Source organism: Crotalus tigris, unplaced genomic scaffold (assembly GCF_016545835.1).
Source record: "Crotalus tigris isolate CLP2741 ecotype Arizona unplaced genomic scaffold, ASM1654583v1 scf7180000020270.473046, whole genome shotgun sequence".
Lineage (NCBI taxonomy): Eukaryota > Metazoa > Chordata > Lepidosauria > Squamata > Viperidae > Crotalus > Crotalus tigris.
In genome coordinates, this window is record NW_024097939.1 from 234,287 (window position 1) to 250,085 (window position 15,799).

General features: G+C 38.8%; 1 protein-coding gene across 4 annotated transcripts in view; it reads right to left on the minus strand.

The window, feature by feature from the left end:
* The window catches only part of APC (APC regulator of WNT signaling pathway), a 76,071-nt gene extending 62,763 nt beyond the window's left edge, over window positions 1–13,308 (minus strand). For 2 of the 4 annotated variants that reach the window (XM_039366387.1, XM_039366382.1), the window contains exon 1: window positions 12,487–13,308. The gene's annotated coding sequence lies outside the window, so the exon portion shown is untranslated. Of the gene's footprint in view, window positions 1–12,160; window positions 12,272–12,486 lie in introns of those variants that run through there. The other 2 variants (XM_039366384.1, XM_039366385.1) reach the window with 2 other exon arrangements.
* Between the last annotated feature and the right edge of the window lie 2,491 nt (window positions 13,309–15,799).

Below are 15,799 nucleotides of genomic sequence, written 5' to 3' on the forward strand. Positions count from 1 at the left end.
AATCACGTGGGTGCCCAGCCCAATTCAGCCAATGGCCTGCTTGCTTCGGTGAATGTAACAGACTATGGTTCAGACCCAGCGCTTCCTTTTTCCTACTCACCCTGACTCTTGTCAGTTTGCTGCCTGGACAATCTACATGGAGGGGGGAGGGGTAACTTGTCAACGAGAACAGGAAAGGACACAACCTTTACAGAGCAAAGACGAAAACAAAATAAAATGGAGTCAGGGGAAAACTAACAGCTGGACTTGGGAAAAGAAACATATCCAAAACAGAATTCTTTTATCCTATGTAGCTGAAGGATTTATCTCTGCACCGAGATGGAATTTTTCAAGAGTAATATTTGTATATTAATGGCAATTGATAATGAACTCAAATTGTTACTATGGAAAAGAATTACTTCCTTTGATTACAGGGAGAGCCACTTCAGATCTGTTTTCTATTACTAAACCTGACAGTCATTTAATCCATTTACATTTAAATTACAGGATCCTGCTTTAGGATAGTTTGCTAACAAAAATTGCTTTCATTTCCTATTTATAAAATTAAGTTTCTGTAATAATGGTAATCAATTTAAAACAGTTTAAAACACAACATAGTTTTTAAAGAAACATTGTCTATACTTTACAAAGTTATTTTTAGTTTGCTATAATTTATAACAAAGTCTTCCTCAAGTAGACTATGGAGACATCCATCTAATTTTTTTGGCAACAATATGGAATTAGTTTATCACTACTCTTTGTATGTTTTTATTATTATGGTTTGTTGCACAGTCAGCCAGATGTTTAGACTGGATTTGGCACTTTTGTCCATCTAGTGAGTCCTTCCTAACAACCTGGGATAGCAAATGCTGTTGTTTAATAATATTAAAGGTACCACTGCAGTATGTAAACTATTATAAGTAAAGCTGCCTTTTGCAATTGGCTGGTGATTTTGTCAATGGTGTTCAAGTGATGCTCCAGATGTTTTGGACTAGCACCCAAGGTACCTATTCTATTGGTAATATCTCTTTTTTTGCCACAGTCATTCTACTTCCATTTGCAGTTTTTTTGTGATTTTTTACAGTTATTTCTCTTCTCTTCTGCTGTCTCCAAATATTGCCACATCCATTATCCAGACTTTCTCATCCTTTCTTATCAACAATTGTTATGTCTGGAGTATTGTGTAACAGATACTACACTTATCTGCCACTGCCAAATTTAAAGTCCAGAACACTTTTTATTTTTATTTATGGTTCCACCAGTTCATGCTTTCAGCCAGGTGATGTTTCTTGCAGATATTCCAAAAACCATTGTTGCTATTTTCTCATGCCATTGTTTATAATCAGTCTGTGCAATCTTCTTGCAGCAGCTAACTACATGGTCCTTTGTTTCTTCAGCTTCTTTGCTATTTGTTGTTGTCTTTTCAATTGTGGCTTTATATGCATGTGTTCTTAAGGCTTGTTCTAATGAAGCCATAATTACCGTCTTTCATCAATTTTCCTGCTCTTAGCCATTGTCAGGTCTTGTTATTATCTGCTTTGCCTGCTATTGTTTTCATGTAATGGCCAATTTAGACTCTCTGGTATTCAGTGAATCTTCATTTTATACTACCTTCTAGTGCAGGGGTGTTAAACTCAATTTCATTGAGGGCCGCATCAACATTGCGGTTGGCCTCGGGGGGGTGTGTGGCCAGGGTGGGTGCGGCCTACTGAGTAGGCATGTATGGAGTGGGTGTGGCCTACTGGGTGGGCATGGCCAGCTCTACATCATTCGCATCAAGGGGGCCTGTGGGGACCTGGGTAGGAGTGGGACAGATCTGAGGGTCTCTGGCAGAAGAAGGTGGGACCAGGGCAAGTGCCAAGGCATGGTCCACTGGAGGATTCAGGCCATGTGGGGGGGCTGGATGATGGTGCGGGCTGCCCAGAGCGCTAGGCAGCAGAGGTCAAATGCCCAGCCTGGCCCTCGAGCACCTGTGGCACCAAGCAAAGCCCCACTTCCCCAAGGGGGCGCCAAGCTGCACTTACCTCCTCAAGGCTGCTGCTGCTGTGCTTGCTCTCCTTAGCCAGGTTGCTCAGGAAGGCCGATTCCCTTTGTATCCAATGCTTCCTTAGCAATAGGATGGGAGACCCCCAGGATAGGCCAGGAGGATGGAGCAAGGGGATCGTGAAAGGACAGCAGGGCAGGACTAAGGCAGGACTTCCCTCAGACTCTCCCTCTCCTTCTTTCCTTTCTTCCTTCCTAAGTACAGAGTGCTGGGAAAATATTTGAGATGAGAGAGGGAGAAAAACAGGCAAGAAACGCAGCTGGGGAGGTGTCACCCTTCATGAGGAATGAATAAATGTACCATTGCCTGGAAGTGGCCAGCAAATGGCCCTCACCTGCTTCATATTTCTGGCTTGGTGGGCTCTGGGGAAGGGATGCCATGAGCAGCATGAGAGTCAACGTTACCTGCACAATGCAGCCAGCCCCCAGCCTGCCCGGTTTCGACAGGCAGCGAGGCGCTTTCCTCACAGCACCAAGAGGCTGAGCCAGGCGGTGCGAATCTGAAAAGAAGCATGATGCTGCACAGCCCCCAGCATGCCCTTTCTCGGCAGGCAGCGGGACACTCTCCTCACAGCGCCGAGAGGCTGAGCCAGGTGGCGCAAATCTGAAAAGAAGCGTGATGCTGCCCAGTCCCCAGCCTGCCCGCTCTTGGCAGGGAGCAGGGTGCTCTCACAGAGCCAAGAGTTTGAGCTGCGTAACGCAAATCCAAAAACAAGCACGACGTTGCCCAACCCCCAGCCTACCCGGTCTCGGCAGGCAGCGAGGCGCTTTCGTTACAGTGCCAAGAGATTGAGCTGAGAGGTGTGAAGCTCGCCAGCTTTGCACCTTCCTCCCTACTGAAACTGGCAGGCTGGGGCTAGGCAACATTGCACTTCTCATCAGATTTGCGCCACCCAGCTCAACTCTTGGTGCTGTGAGGAGAGCGCCTCACTACCTGCTGAAACTGGGCAGGCTGGGGGCTGGGTGTTGTTGTGTTTCTTTTTGGATTTGCACTGCCCAGCTCAGCCTCTCAGCGCTGTAAGGATAGCGCCCTGCTGCCTGCTGAAACCCCTCCCCCAGAGCCCATCAAGCCAGATATGTAAAGTAGGTTTGTTGGCCACTTCCAGGTGATGGTGCGTTTCTTCATTCCTCACAAAGGGTGACACCTCCCCAGCATGCATCCAGGGGGCAGGGCTGATGCGGCAGGGCTGGTTCCTCGCTGTTTCCAGATGGCATTGTGGATATAAGACTGAATACATTTCAGCATAGATGGCCACCACAAAATTGTACATTGGCTCTCAGCTGGCCTGGGCCAGGACCAAGGCAGCGGGGGCCGTTCCCTTACTGTTTCCAGGATGTCTTCGTGGGCCACATGAAACCACTTTGCGGGCCGCATCCAGCCCCGGGCCTTGTGTTTGACATGTCTGTTCTAGTGCATCTTTTTCACTCTTCTTCGAATATTCATCCAATGTCCCTTTTTCTTCTTCCATGCCACCTATGTGTCTTGTAAACAGTCTCTTGTCAAAATCACTATATGGATGAGGGGCATAAATCACTGTTACTATTTTTCTTGTCTTCCTATCTAGGGCTTCTAAGTCTGCTTCACTATTCTAGCTTTATATCTAATGTTGGGATTACCTGGGTGTTAATTACCTTCATGGCATTTCTGCCACTGAGTTTTGACTTTAAGATTTTCTTTGCTCTTATGATGTATTCATTACTAACCTTCTTCCTGACTCCAGTGTGCTTGATATTGTCAGCTTGAAGGATACTCAGATGTTCATAATGATCATCTTCATCCATATTCTTGATGTTATTTCAATAGGTTATCTGGATTTTTTCAGTTTCCACTATTTTTCCCCTGCTGATAGTGTAGGTGGCATATTTGTCAAGTCCAAACTCTACTGTAATATTTTGAGTGAATATAAGGCAGTGTTGAGCAACGATTCTATTTCAGATGGTAGTTTTCCATACAGTTTCAGATTGTCCATGTAAAGAAGATAGCCTGGCAGATATTTTTGATGTTTGATAACCCTGGCCTGACTTGCTCAGTACTATTGAAATCAATGCAATGACATACAGTAGTGGTCATGGTGAGTCTACTTGAAAAATTCCTCTCTCAATGCTAACCTGTACTGGTTTATCACCACCAACTAGAAACAGCGTCTTCCACTGTACCATTGATTTTTGCACAAAGCTTCATATGTTTCTACTGATTCTTATTATTTCTAGATACTTAATTATCCAGTAATGTGAAAAGGAGCCAAAGGGTCATAGGGAAGCCTTCTAGTAATCACAGTCCAAGCTACATTAAAGTTGATCTTCCTTTTACTCATCTTTGTTAATTAGGAACTGATCTTTTGTCCTGCTGCTGTTTGGATAGTTTCCTTACTGATCAGATGGAAAGAGTTTATTTTCAATTAGATGCATCAACTATCAAACCAGTTAATAACCTGAAAGTTACAGGTAAGCGAATAATCAACCTGTAGTTGCCTAGTGGTGCCCCTTTTGTTGGCTCTTTCATTATCAGGTAGGGTTTGCCAGATGTTAACCAATCTTCACCTCCTTGAAATATTTGTTAAACTGCTTGGCAATGATCAGTTAAATAAATGCAGTTCATCTTCACCTGGTGCTGACCAGTTCTTGATTTTCCTTGCCCTTTGTTCTTCAGCTTTTTTTGCTTTCACTTCTATTCTAGCTTGCTTGCATTTGATGTTGCATCATATTATTTTCAAACCTGATCTTCCATTCTGATATTCGTCTTTTTTTCTTCTTTGTGTACTTTGTATCCGAGATATTCAGTTATAACAGCAACTAAGCTGTCCATCGGTTGATCTGTTTCTTGCAATGTGATGATGCTTATATAGTACTGGCATCTTTTAATACTGAAGCGTTTTTTTAACAAATTTCAATTCTGGCAACTTTATTCTGTTTTTTCCCCCTGCAGTTCTAGATGCTCATTTATTCTTCATTTCATATTATTCTTTTCCAGTTAGAAGACTTTGTCATTTCTGAAGAGAAGGTAGAGGAAAGGATGCTTGGTTTGCAAATGAAAATAGTTCAATTGTGATGCAAGTTTTATTACCAACTGGCTTGTCTCTACTGTCTAAATTACTTTTGGCAAAGCTTTGATTTCTTTGCCCTGGATAGATATTTGCAGTTCTTCCAATTCTACTTCTGTGAATACTTTATTTCATATTATAAATCAATACTGATCTATTAATCTCTGTCCTATTATTTCTTATTCTGAATGTTTTTCTTTCCAGAACTGGTGCATTCTTTTCAAATATCCTCTTCTCTTGGAACTTGATTTGCAATAGCAAATCATTATTTCTTTGTTTGGGGTCTTTGAATATTTGCCATGGGCAAGCAACTTTTCTTCCAGTAGTTCTGCAGCTGCTGGCCCTGGCTGCTTAGCCAATAGTCCTGAATCCTGTAGCCAGTTGTCACCAAAAGTCCAGAAACTCAAACATCAAGTGTGGTCCTTGTTGACCGGGGAGATAACTGATCGGATAGAGGGTTTTGTAATTTACATTTCACCAAATTGTCTATGGGGGGGGGGATGCTCTTCGTCTGCTTTTATGCTGAGACCTGTCCTGTCTGGTTGAACCTCTGGCATAGCTTTCGTCTTCCTCAAGACATGCAAGCTCCACATCCACATAAAGATACTGTCTCACTGAGGGCTTATTATGATGTTGGGTCACACAGTCAGCCAGATGTTTAGACTTAATCTGGCAATTTTATCGACCTATTTAGTCCTTCCCAAGGATTTGGGATAAGCAGATGCTGTTTGATGTTGTTAAAGGTATTGTCACAGGATTTCAATCTTTCTTTATTTTGTAATGAGTGAACAACTTTTCTTCCAGTAGTTCTGCACCTACTGGCAGTGTTTGCTCAGACAATAGTTCTGAGTCCTGTAACTCACTTTCTACCAGATGTCCAGGAACTCAAACACCTAGCATAGTCCTTTTTGACCTGGCAGCATCTGGTCCCGTATGGGTTCCTGTAAATTATATGTCATCATATTGTTTATGGCAGAGGCTGACTCCTCTAATGAGACAGTTTAGTATGGCTGAACCTCTGGCATATTTCTCCTCTTTATCAGAGCACACAAGCCCCACAACCACATCAAGGTAGTCCCTCACATATGTGAGTAGCCTATTGTTACTTTTATAGTCTGAGACTGACAGAAACCTAATCATTCAAGTCCTAATGAAGAACCTAAAATTTATTAAAGTAGCTGCTAAGAATATAGGCAGTTCCAACCAGGATGTTTTTTTTTTTCCTAAATTAGGGTGTTCTAAGAGCATTGTGAACCAAGAAAGTTTGTGAATCTCTGCACTATATTGTTTGGAACTTAGAAAAGCAAATAAAATAAAACAATGCTTTACAATAACCATTTTAAAAATATACACTTATTTCTTTAATAATGAAATTAAATCCAGATTTTTTCTGTTAATGTTTGAGATCACTGAAATTGAACAAAAAAAAATACTGATTTTCAACCTCACATTTATATTTGTGCCTATGTAACAATAAGAAAATTAGGCACAATAATCCTCACCAGTGTTGCAATGAAGCATTAGACCATCATATAAAAAACTGTCAATTCCAGCTCCACCTACTCCAGCAATAGATCATTCTATCACCCTCTGTGACAGACACACAAAAGTCCTGAGCAATATCCAGCTTCCTACTTTATTAAACTAAGGTCACCAATACCATTTGAAATCAAATGCTACAGATTCCCCTTAACTAGTGGTTCCCAACCTTTTCTATACCCAGCACCCCTAGAACGCTTCTGATGTATTCTTGCACCCCTTACAAAAGTTCAAAATAACGGCAACGAATTATGCATATACACTATAATTTTGAAAACCCAAGTTTTCTCACTCCCTGGAATATCATCTTGCACCCCTAGTTGGGAACCCCTGTCCTTAACCCTTCCTTCCTTACTTGAAGAATTTTCAAGTAATATAAAGTATGAAAATAACAGTCTTGCATTCCACTCTTGAAAAGCTATGTATAATATTATAAACATGTTTAACTGCATTAATCAAACACCTAAATATGATAACCCACATGATAGGAATGAAAAATGGTCCTTTTGGGGAATTTTTCAAATGGGAAGAATTGTCATAAAATAGTTAAAATGGTTACTATTTCAAGAATTCTATTTTAAAAATGCTTAACAATATATTTTAAAAGAAAATGTTATATCACTGAGTTTTACATGAAAAGGAAACTATATGAAAAAGGTTCCTTGCCTTTGTCAGTTATTTACAAGAATAATTCTAGCATGGTTTGAAAATAAATTAGATAAAATATATTGAATTGTATTTGTAGTAATAACTCAGATTTGTGCTTATTTGAAATCACCAGCCAATTACAAGAGAACCCTGTCCATTTAACGAATTAAGCTCTATTATAAATTCTAACATCTAAAATATTTTGAATTCTAACTACTTACAAGAAATTAATTTATGAATAAAAAACATGGAAAAGCTTATTATCAGAAAAATTTAATCAGAGGCAAAAACTTGCCAAAAGAACATAATTAGCTATTTCATTTTATAACAAGAAAGGAATGCAAATATTATTTACATCAACTATACTGAAATTGCAGCAATAGAAGCTGGAAATGTAAACAAAATAAAATTAATTTTATGCACAAATAGTAGAAAAAACTGGGAAATGCTATAGAACTAAATTAATAATTGCATATCTTCTTATGATATGACAGTCTTACTTCAAAATGAAGATAAAGAGATTCAATACATAAATAATAGAGAATTCATTGTAAAAGAATACTTAACTGGGAGAGTTGCAGAAATGAATGTAATGTTAGTAATGAGCAGTGCTTTTTTTGTTAAAAAAAAAAAAGGTGCCGAACTCACACATATCATACAACCCGCGTTGCCTATCCTACAAGGTTCCATCCAAAAAAGGTGCCGGAACTGCGTTCTGGGCGTTCTATGACAAAAAAAGCCCTGGTAATGAATCTTCAGCCTAATATTTTCTGCCATTTAGTAACTATTCAAGGGGCAACTACATTTTATGTAGTCTTACTTGATAAAATACTTGCTTTTTTTGTTTTTCACATTGGGTATGCTTAGAAGAATGTAGTTTTGACATGTAGGTAGATGTATTTATAAAAAAAACAAAATAAAAATATATATTTAAAGCAATGTTATACATTAATGTAATAAAAATAATCCTAATTTTAACCTTTATACAATTATTAATTTAATGTAATATAACCAAAGACTTTTCTGAAGCAAATTATTTCAACAGCTGAAGTTAAGACATTTTGTTCCTCAGTAGACATAAGAATAGTATAAAGACCTACTTTTTCATGCTAACAGAGAGGTACACAAACTCACTGCTTAAAGAGGACAAGAACTTTTTTCCCATTCAATTTACTCTTTTAAATGCATTACACTTGAAACATTTTTGGAAAAAAACTTCATGAACCAAGTCCAGTTCTCAAGGACTAACAATGACATCTAATTAGTGAGCTGTCACTTGAGCTGGCACCAAAAAGTTAGTGAAATACACAGTTCCACATTAATTCAATATCACACAGGCTTAACATAAGTAGTAAAAAGTCAGTTCTTACCATATGAAATAAAACCAAAGAATACTGTTAATTTAAAGAAAATTTTATAATTTTAAAATCTTAACACTGAAGAATCTACTCATCTACTTATTGAAGAAAATTCCCATACTTCTTCCTTGGTTTAGACCAGTGATTCTCAACCTTTTTAATGCCGCGACCCCCAACTGGTCGTAAGTCGAGGACTACTCAACCGGTCATAAGTCGAGGACTACTCAACTGGTGCAGCACCGTTTGCAGAATGGGACTTTTGGCGGGCTCAGCAGGGCAGAGAAAGCCTGGACAATTCCTATTGGCTTTTGAAAGCCAATAGAATTAGACTCTTCAAGAGAGTCTATTCTATTGGCTTTCAAAAGCCAATAGAATAAAAGGGAGTAGCACAGCTAAGGAAAAGGGGGAAAAAATGGCGGACTGTGTTGTTTGGTGACCCCTGTGAAATGGTCATTCGACCGCAAATGGGGTCCCGACCCATAGGTTGAGAACCACCGGTTTAGACACAAAGCTTTCCCAAAGGCAGCTTAAGAAAATTCCCAATGTTCATACTCCATCTATTCCAAAAGTATTATGAATTCAAGGTACACCCAAGTGCCCACAAAATTCTTGCACAAACTGATTGATACACTGGTTCAATATGGCAATGTAATTTTCACTATAGCTGAGAATCTATCCAAAATGCTACATCAGTACATCAATGCTCATAATGATTACCTTGCATTACATGCTATGCGGTTGAAATAATACTGGAAGTAATTCACATGTCACTTTTAGCTATCATAAAGCCAGTCACAGTTGTGCAATTCTACACATTCCTTCTACTATAGTTCTAACTTGTTACAAAAGGATTACAACTACCAACAACAAAAAATGTAAATCTTAAAAACCAAATTGCCAAATATACACAGCAAGTCTTGCTTAAGACTCCATCTAGTCTCTGTTAATATAAACCCTGTTTCATTAGCTATTTAGAATTATTTGAGAAATAATGAACAAGGGTGATTTGGAATGTTTTTATATTGTTTCAAGTTCTTAAGCAAAGATGGTCATTGTAAGATAAGAAAAAACATTTATGTTATAGGCTGGTAACTGATTAAAGAATTTATATAAATGGAGGATTCTTCAAAAATATATACTGAAAATAAATTAGAACAGTTCTAAAAGAAACATTCCAAATGGAGGATTGGCTACTTAATGTTTTTTTTAAAGCTACTATTACTTTTCTAATGTCACCCTATCTGTGCACACATCACCTTCTCTCTGCAAAAAAAGACACTTTTCTATGTCAATTACCTACCATGCAACCTACCATGCAGAATCTCAAAGTTATCCCAGTTACAGACATTTTCAGAAAACCCCTTATATACAACGAATAAACTGCTATTGATGGGGAAAAACCCTTTTCACAGCTGGAAATATTTAGATAAAAATTTATCTATGATGTTATAGACATGCAAAGCTTCCACAAACATGGAGGCAGAAAATGGAAAAGATCACGTGGAAATATTTTTTCTCTGTCTCATGTTATTCAAAAGTATTTGGCATTGCTTTACAACAAAGAAACACCATTAAACATTTATCATTCACCCTACAACGATCAATAGATCTATCTTCCAGACATAAAATACTTATTGTATCAGACAAATCTTGCCATAGCTGAACTGATGTTTAACTTTGGTTCAGTACTGAGAAATCATGTTAGAAGTGCATCCAAGTGGCATAGTGACTGCCTAGAAGTACCGTAGGATATTATAAGTTTCCAACAACTTTCATATTAATAGTAACTATAAACAGCAACACATTATTCACAAGCTATTCTCTAAAGTACCTGAAGGCAAGACAAGAAGCAACTGATGGAAACTGACCAAAGAGAGAAGCAACCTAGAACTAAGGAGAAACTTCCTGACAGTTAGAACAATTATCCAGTGGAACAACCAGCCTCCAGAAGCTGTGAATGCTCCAAACACTGGAAGTTTTAAAGACGAGATTGGACAGCCATTTGTCTGAAATGGTATAGGGTTGGGCTAGATGACCTCAAGGTATCTTCCAACATCATTATTGTTGTTATTTGTCAGATTCAATAGTACTTACTATTAATCTCATCAAGGCAAGTATAATGTAGGAATAAAAGTAGTCCAATAACAGATGTCACCATTGAATAACTCATGAAAGATACATTCACAAACATGTCCCTCCTCTAATATATCACACTTACCTGAAGAACAAAAGTTAGATTCCCTCTGCGTCCATACAAAATATCTAAGTAGTCAAAATATGTAATGGAAGAATTACCTTCAATAAACAAGCCCTGCTTCAATAAAATCATGAAAACTTGAAATAGCTGAATAATTCTAACACTGATGCTCAGTGATTTAACAACTTATCTCATTTTCTATCCATCACTAAATAAAACATTGATATACAATACTAATTTGATAAAGATTAAAAGTCAAGGTTAAAGTTATTAGTAACCTATTGTTGTTTATTCATAGCTCCTGACATTGCATTATAAATGAATTATCTTCTCTACCATTACAGTATTTTAAAAATGTTTTCTTTTTATTGGCCACATCATGTGAGTTTTATAAAGCTGCTTATCATAAAGAGATCTATGACACTACTCTAAACCAGCCAAATAGTTCATTTCGTTTGGTAATAATTCTTTAAAATTCAAACATGACATATTCCTCATATTTGATTGAAGATGCTAAAAACAGAACCTGGGACCTTTTGAATAAAAAATATGCATATGCTACTAATAGCTGTCCCACAATCATTTCAACTACTTGAAAAGTGCACTGTACCCATCAGGACCAGGAGGTACTAAGAATATAACAGTTTGGTGTGCATCCTCTTGGAATTTAGTAATCTTCATATTAGGCAAACACTATAGGTCCCCAAGAAGCTATATTATCTAGGGGTTATGGTGTTTGAAGCATCTTTGATTCAGATAAAAATTGCTACTTTATTAAATTTATATATGGACTGAAAGGGGAAGGGGAATCACCATTCTCGAGAATAATAGTTAAGGATAAAGTTTAAGAGGCAAGAAAAATGTTACTGAGAGTAGAAATCCTCACTTCAGCAAATAATAGAAGTATTACCGACTATAGCAAATCAAGACACACAGTGCACACATTCAGCCTATTCTACAGCTCGAAATGTACTGTCAAGAGTTTTTTGACAAGATTCACAAACAAGTGTTTCTTTGTGTATACCTGTAATTCACCTGTTAATTACCCTCCACAGTCCGCAGCTCACCCATACTTATGCAACTTACTACGAGCCGTTCTTCCTAAAAATCCGTACCCAGCTTCTGCCATACAAGAAAGTCTTAAGAAGGGAACAAAAGCCTATCCGATCCAGCATCCCGTTTCCTTCGATGGCTAAGTAAACGCTTAGGGGGAAGTGCCCAAACAGGAAACGAGCTTCTTACGAGACGGCGCTGGACCTCAACCTTTTTTTTTTTTTTTAAGAAAAGCTTAAGGCTACCAACAGGCCACTGACAGTTATCAAACTCCAGGATTTTAAGGAGCACATCGTATTTACCAGGAACGTCAAGCCTCGTCTCCGAATCGCGAATTGCCATGCTTAGATTTTTCAGAACCCAGCCAGACAATGGGGCGATAATGTCTGCGATCCCGTAAAGTGGGAGGATCTGAAAGACGCAACGCCCCCTAAAAGGCAGGATCGCTTTGGCTGGCAAGTCAATACCTCAAGACTGCCAGAGCCAAGGCTAAGAGACAAAAAAAAAAAAAAAAGAGGAGGGGGGGAGGAAAAAGGCAGGCAGGCAGGCGTGTTCTTCGCAGCCGCCGTGACCGGGACGAAGGCACATGTCCTCCTAGAGACGGACGCCGCCGAAAGCACACACTCACCTGCCCACCTCGTCGCACTCCACACCCAACAGCGCCGCAGCCTCCGCAGCTCCCCGAACTCTGCCGCCGCCTCCGTCGCGGCCGGTGCTCGGGGGACTCGGCCCCACCAAGGAACCAGGAGATGACCGCCCACACATCCGGGGCGCCGGGCAGGCCCTACGGGACACTGCTTACAAGCGGTAGCGGCAGCAGGCAAAGGGAGTAATAGTACCTCTTGTCCTGCCACCTTGACCCCGCATTTCCGAAGAGTACAGTGACCCAGAAATCCTCGCTGTTCAGCACGATTCTTGCTCCAATCGGTCTCGGACCTTCGTCGGCCTTTGCCTTCCCCGTAGTTCTACCTGCGGCCGTCACCGCCCCCTTCCTTCCCTCACTGCAATTCCCTCAGCAGCTCTCCGCCATCTTGCTTAGGGAGCCTACTTCGGACGCATGCGCGATACTTGGAAATCCCAGCTCCAAAGAAGTTTGGCTTGCTTCTGGTAGGGTTAACCGGAATGAGAAAGAAAGAGCCGAGTGCGCCTGCGCTGGCTCACACCTGTTGTGTGACAGAAAAGAAACCCGAGGGAGGAACTTCGGTTTATTCGTGGCTCGCCTGGAAGCTGCGGAAAGGAGGTGTGGAGCGGTGTTTGAGGTCAACTCGCTGGGCTGCCCCGCTGGGCTGCCCTTTTAGGTTTTTAGGCTTACGAGGTTGAAAGGGAGTTGCTCTGTAATGCAAATAACAAATTCTACAAAAAAGAATCTTGAAAGGTCAGCGAACATCTCGACCGTTCCAGATATGTTGGGTTATGACTCCCATTATCCAAATAAAGACTCTATATTTCCCGTTATTTTCTCCAAGTCTGTTTATACTAGGGATTAGTATTTTGCCTTTATTTAAAAATGTATGTGATAGATAAGCTGTATTGTGATTCTTTGCTGTGAGCACAATGGCCCACATTAAAAATTGAATTCTGTTGCCTGCTCGCGAAAAAATATATCCATACACATAACACACACACATACACACATTTATATGTGTATGTATGTATATAGCATATACATATACATCCATACATATATATACATATAAATATTAATGATTTCATTTTGAATATATAGCGGGAAGAGGAAACTTTAAAGTTCACAAGGTTGTGTTGCTTTCTTAAGGTAATGGCATAGTAAATAGAAGGATGTGGTGCATATATCATCCGATTCATATATTGTACTGAGTTGTGGTTTGCTGAACAAATCAGAATAACTTCTGTACAGAACCATAAAGCAAACTACAATACTAAGCTTACATAACAAGTCAAAATTGAACAAATTATGATGTAAGACGAACGTACAAAACTAGCTGTTGGATATATCCTAAGATCCTGAGCAAAAGAAAAAATTAAATATGTCACCTTCCTCTTTTCATTTATCTTTGTGTAGCTTGATGGTACATAATCATTATCCTTTTCAGGAAGAAAACTTATTTTTATGTGAAATATGTAGAAATTTGGGCAGTGAAATGTATGGAAATTGTTAAGTTCAGTAATTTGAAAGACAACATTGAAGCAATTTTGAAGTTGCTAAAAAGTTATTGCATAATTAGAACAGATAACCTGTACTAATTGATTGTTCCATGTCTTAAATTCAAAAATATATTTTTTAAAAATCAAAATATTCTGCACAGGTCCAATGGCATTATTTAAAAGATAAGTAAATTGAAACACATTTTAAGGGCTGATTTAGTTGCCTACAACTGCAGGTGGTTGTCACCACATACCTATGCTGCGATGGGGTTGATGGGAAAGCGAAAGTTGTAAATGGCTGTAGACAGGTCAATGTGCACACCTCTCAAATCCCAATCCAAATCCCAACTACAGGTTGTAAGCAGATGCGCAATCTGATACTGATTGATTGATCTGATTTCCTGTTCCGTGCTTTGCTGCTTGAGTGTTCCCTAGCCAGAATGTTACATTTTCAGAAACAAATGGAACAGCTATGCACCCATCCTTGAATGACAAATGCAGTCATTCCCTGATGTGCACTGCTGGAGAACTTTGCTCAACCCTTAAAGAGTTTGAATGGAATTCTTGCAGGATATATTGTATAGATATAACAGAATAACAGTTGGAAGGGACCTTGGAGGTCTTCTAGTCCAACCCCATGTTCAGGCAGAAAACCCTGTGATACAATTTCAGATAAATGGTTGTCCAATGTCTTCTTAAAAACTTCCACTGTTGGAGCATTCACAACTACTGGAGGAAAGTAATTTTTAAGTGAGTCACAGACATTTGTGTTTTAATAATGACTGGCAGTCTGATTGCCCTGCCTAATTTTTATGAGTGTGCTTTCTTTGTAATGCCACTAGAAGCTATGGGATTATAACAAAGACTCTTTTAAAATTTCCAAATATAGATTAAGTCCTCCCTCAAACTTAGTTACATTTGTCTCATTTGGTATAATAAAGAAGTTACTGTTCTTGATTCATAATTAAGATTCTTTTCACTGAGTAATGGTATAAAAAGTATTCCCTTTATCAAAATAAGAGTGCATTCAAAATATGTTTAATCTATATTTGAACATTTGCCAGTGGAAAAGCAAGCCAGAAGTAAAATAAAATATTTTTTTCTGAAGAAATTAACTATGTCCATACAAGGTAACAAGAAACCTGATTAATATGGAAAATAAAACATATTTAAAAAATTACAAAAAACTGATATTGAAAAGAGGCCATACCCTAAGAAATGTGAATTTTATCATTAGGAGCATCTTAGTTTGTTAATTTACGTATTTTTACTGTTAAATTTCTTCTATAATTTTACTACCCTAAAATAAACTGTTTTTCTGCACATGAGGTTTAAGTTCAAATTATACTATTTCTTTCATGATGTGCTTATGGTTCTTTGACTAATCCCATATAACTTAAAATCCCCCACCTGATTCCCTCCAGATATGTTTGACTTCAATTCTCATAAAACTTTAACCATTCTGATTGAGGATTATAGGAGCCAACGTATCTGTTGTTGTTAGTTGCGAAGTCATGTCCGACCCATCGCGACCCCATGGACAACGTTCCTCCAGGCCTGTATTTGTGTCTGCTCTGGGATTTAATTTTTTTTCATTGGAAATTTGGCTGTTTCCTTCCTGCCTTTGGAAAGGGAGAGATCTGCTTAGTATTTATCCAACAATTCAGACTAGCCTAGGAATAATTGGTTCTTTCTTCATGAGATTCAATGTTTATTTTAACTCAAAACTGACAGGTGCTGAAACCAATGAGGTAGTTTACAAAAGGAACTGTCAAATATGATGAGCAGTGTATATATTACCTGCTGTTTCCAGCTAC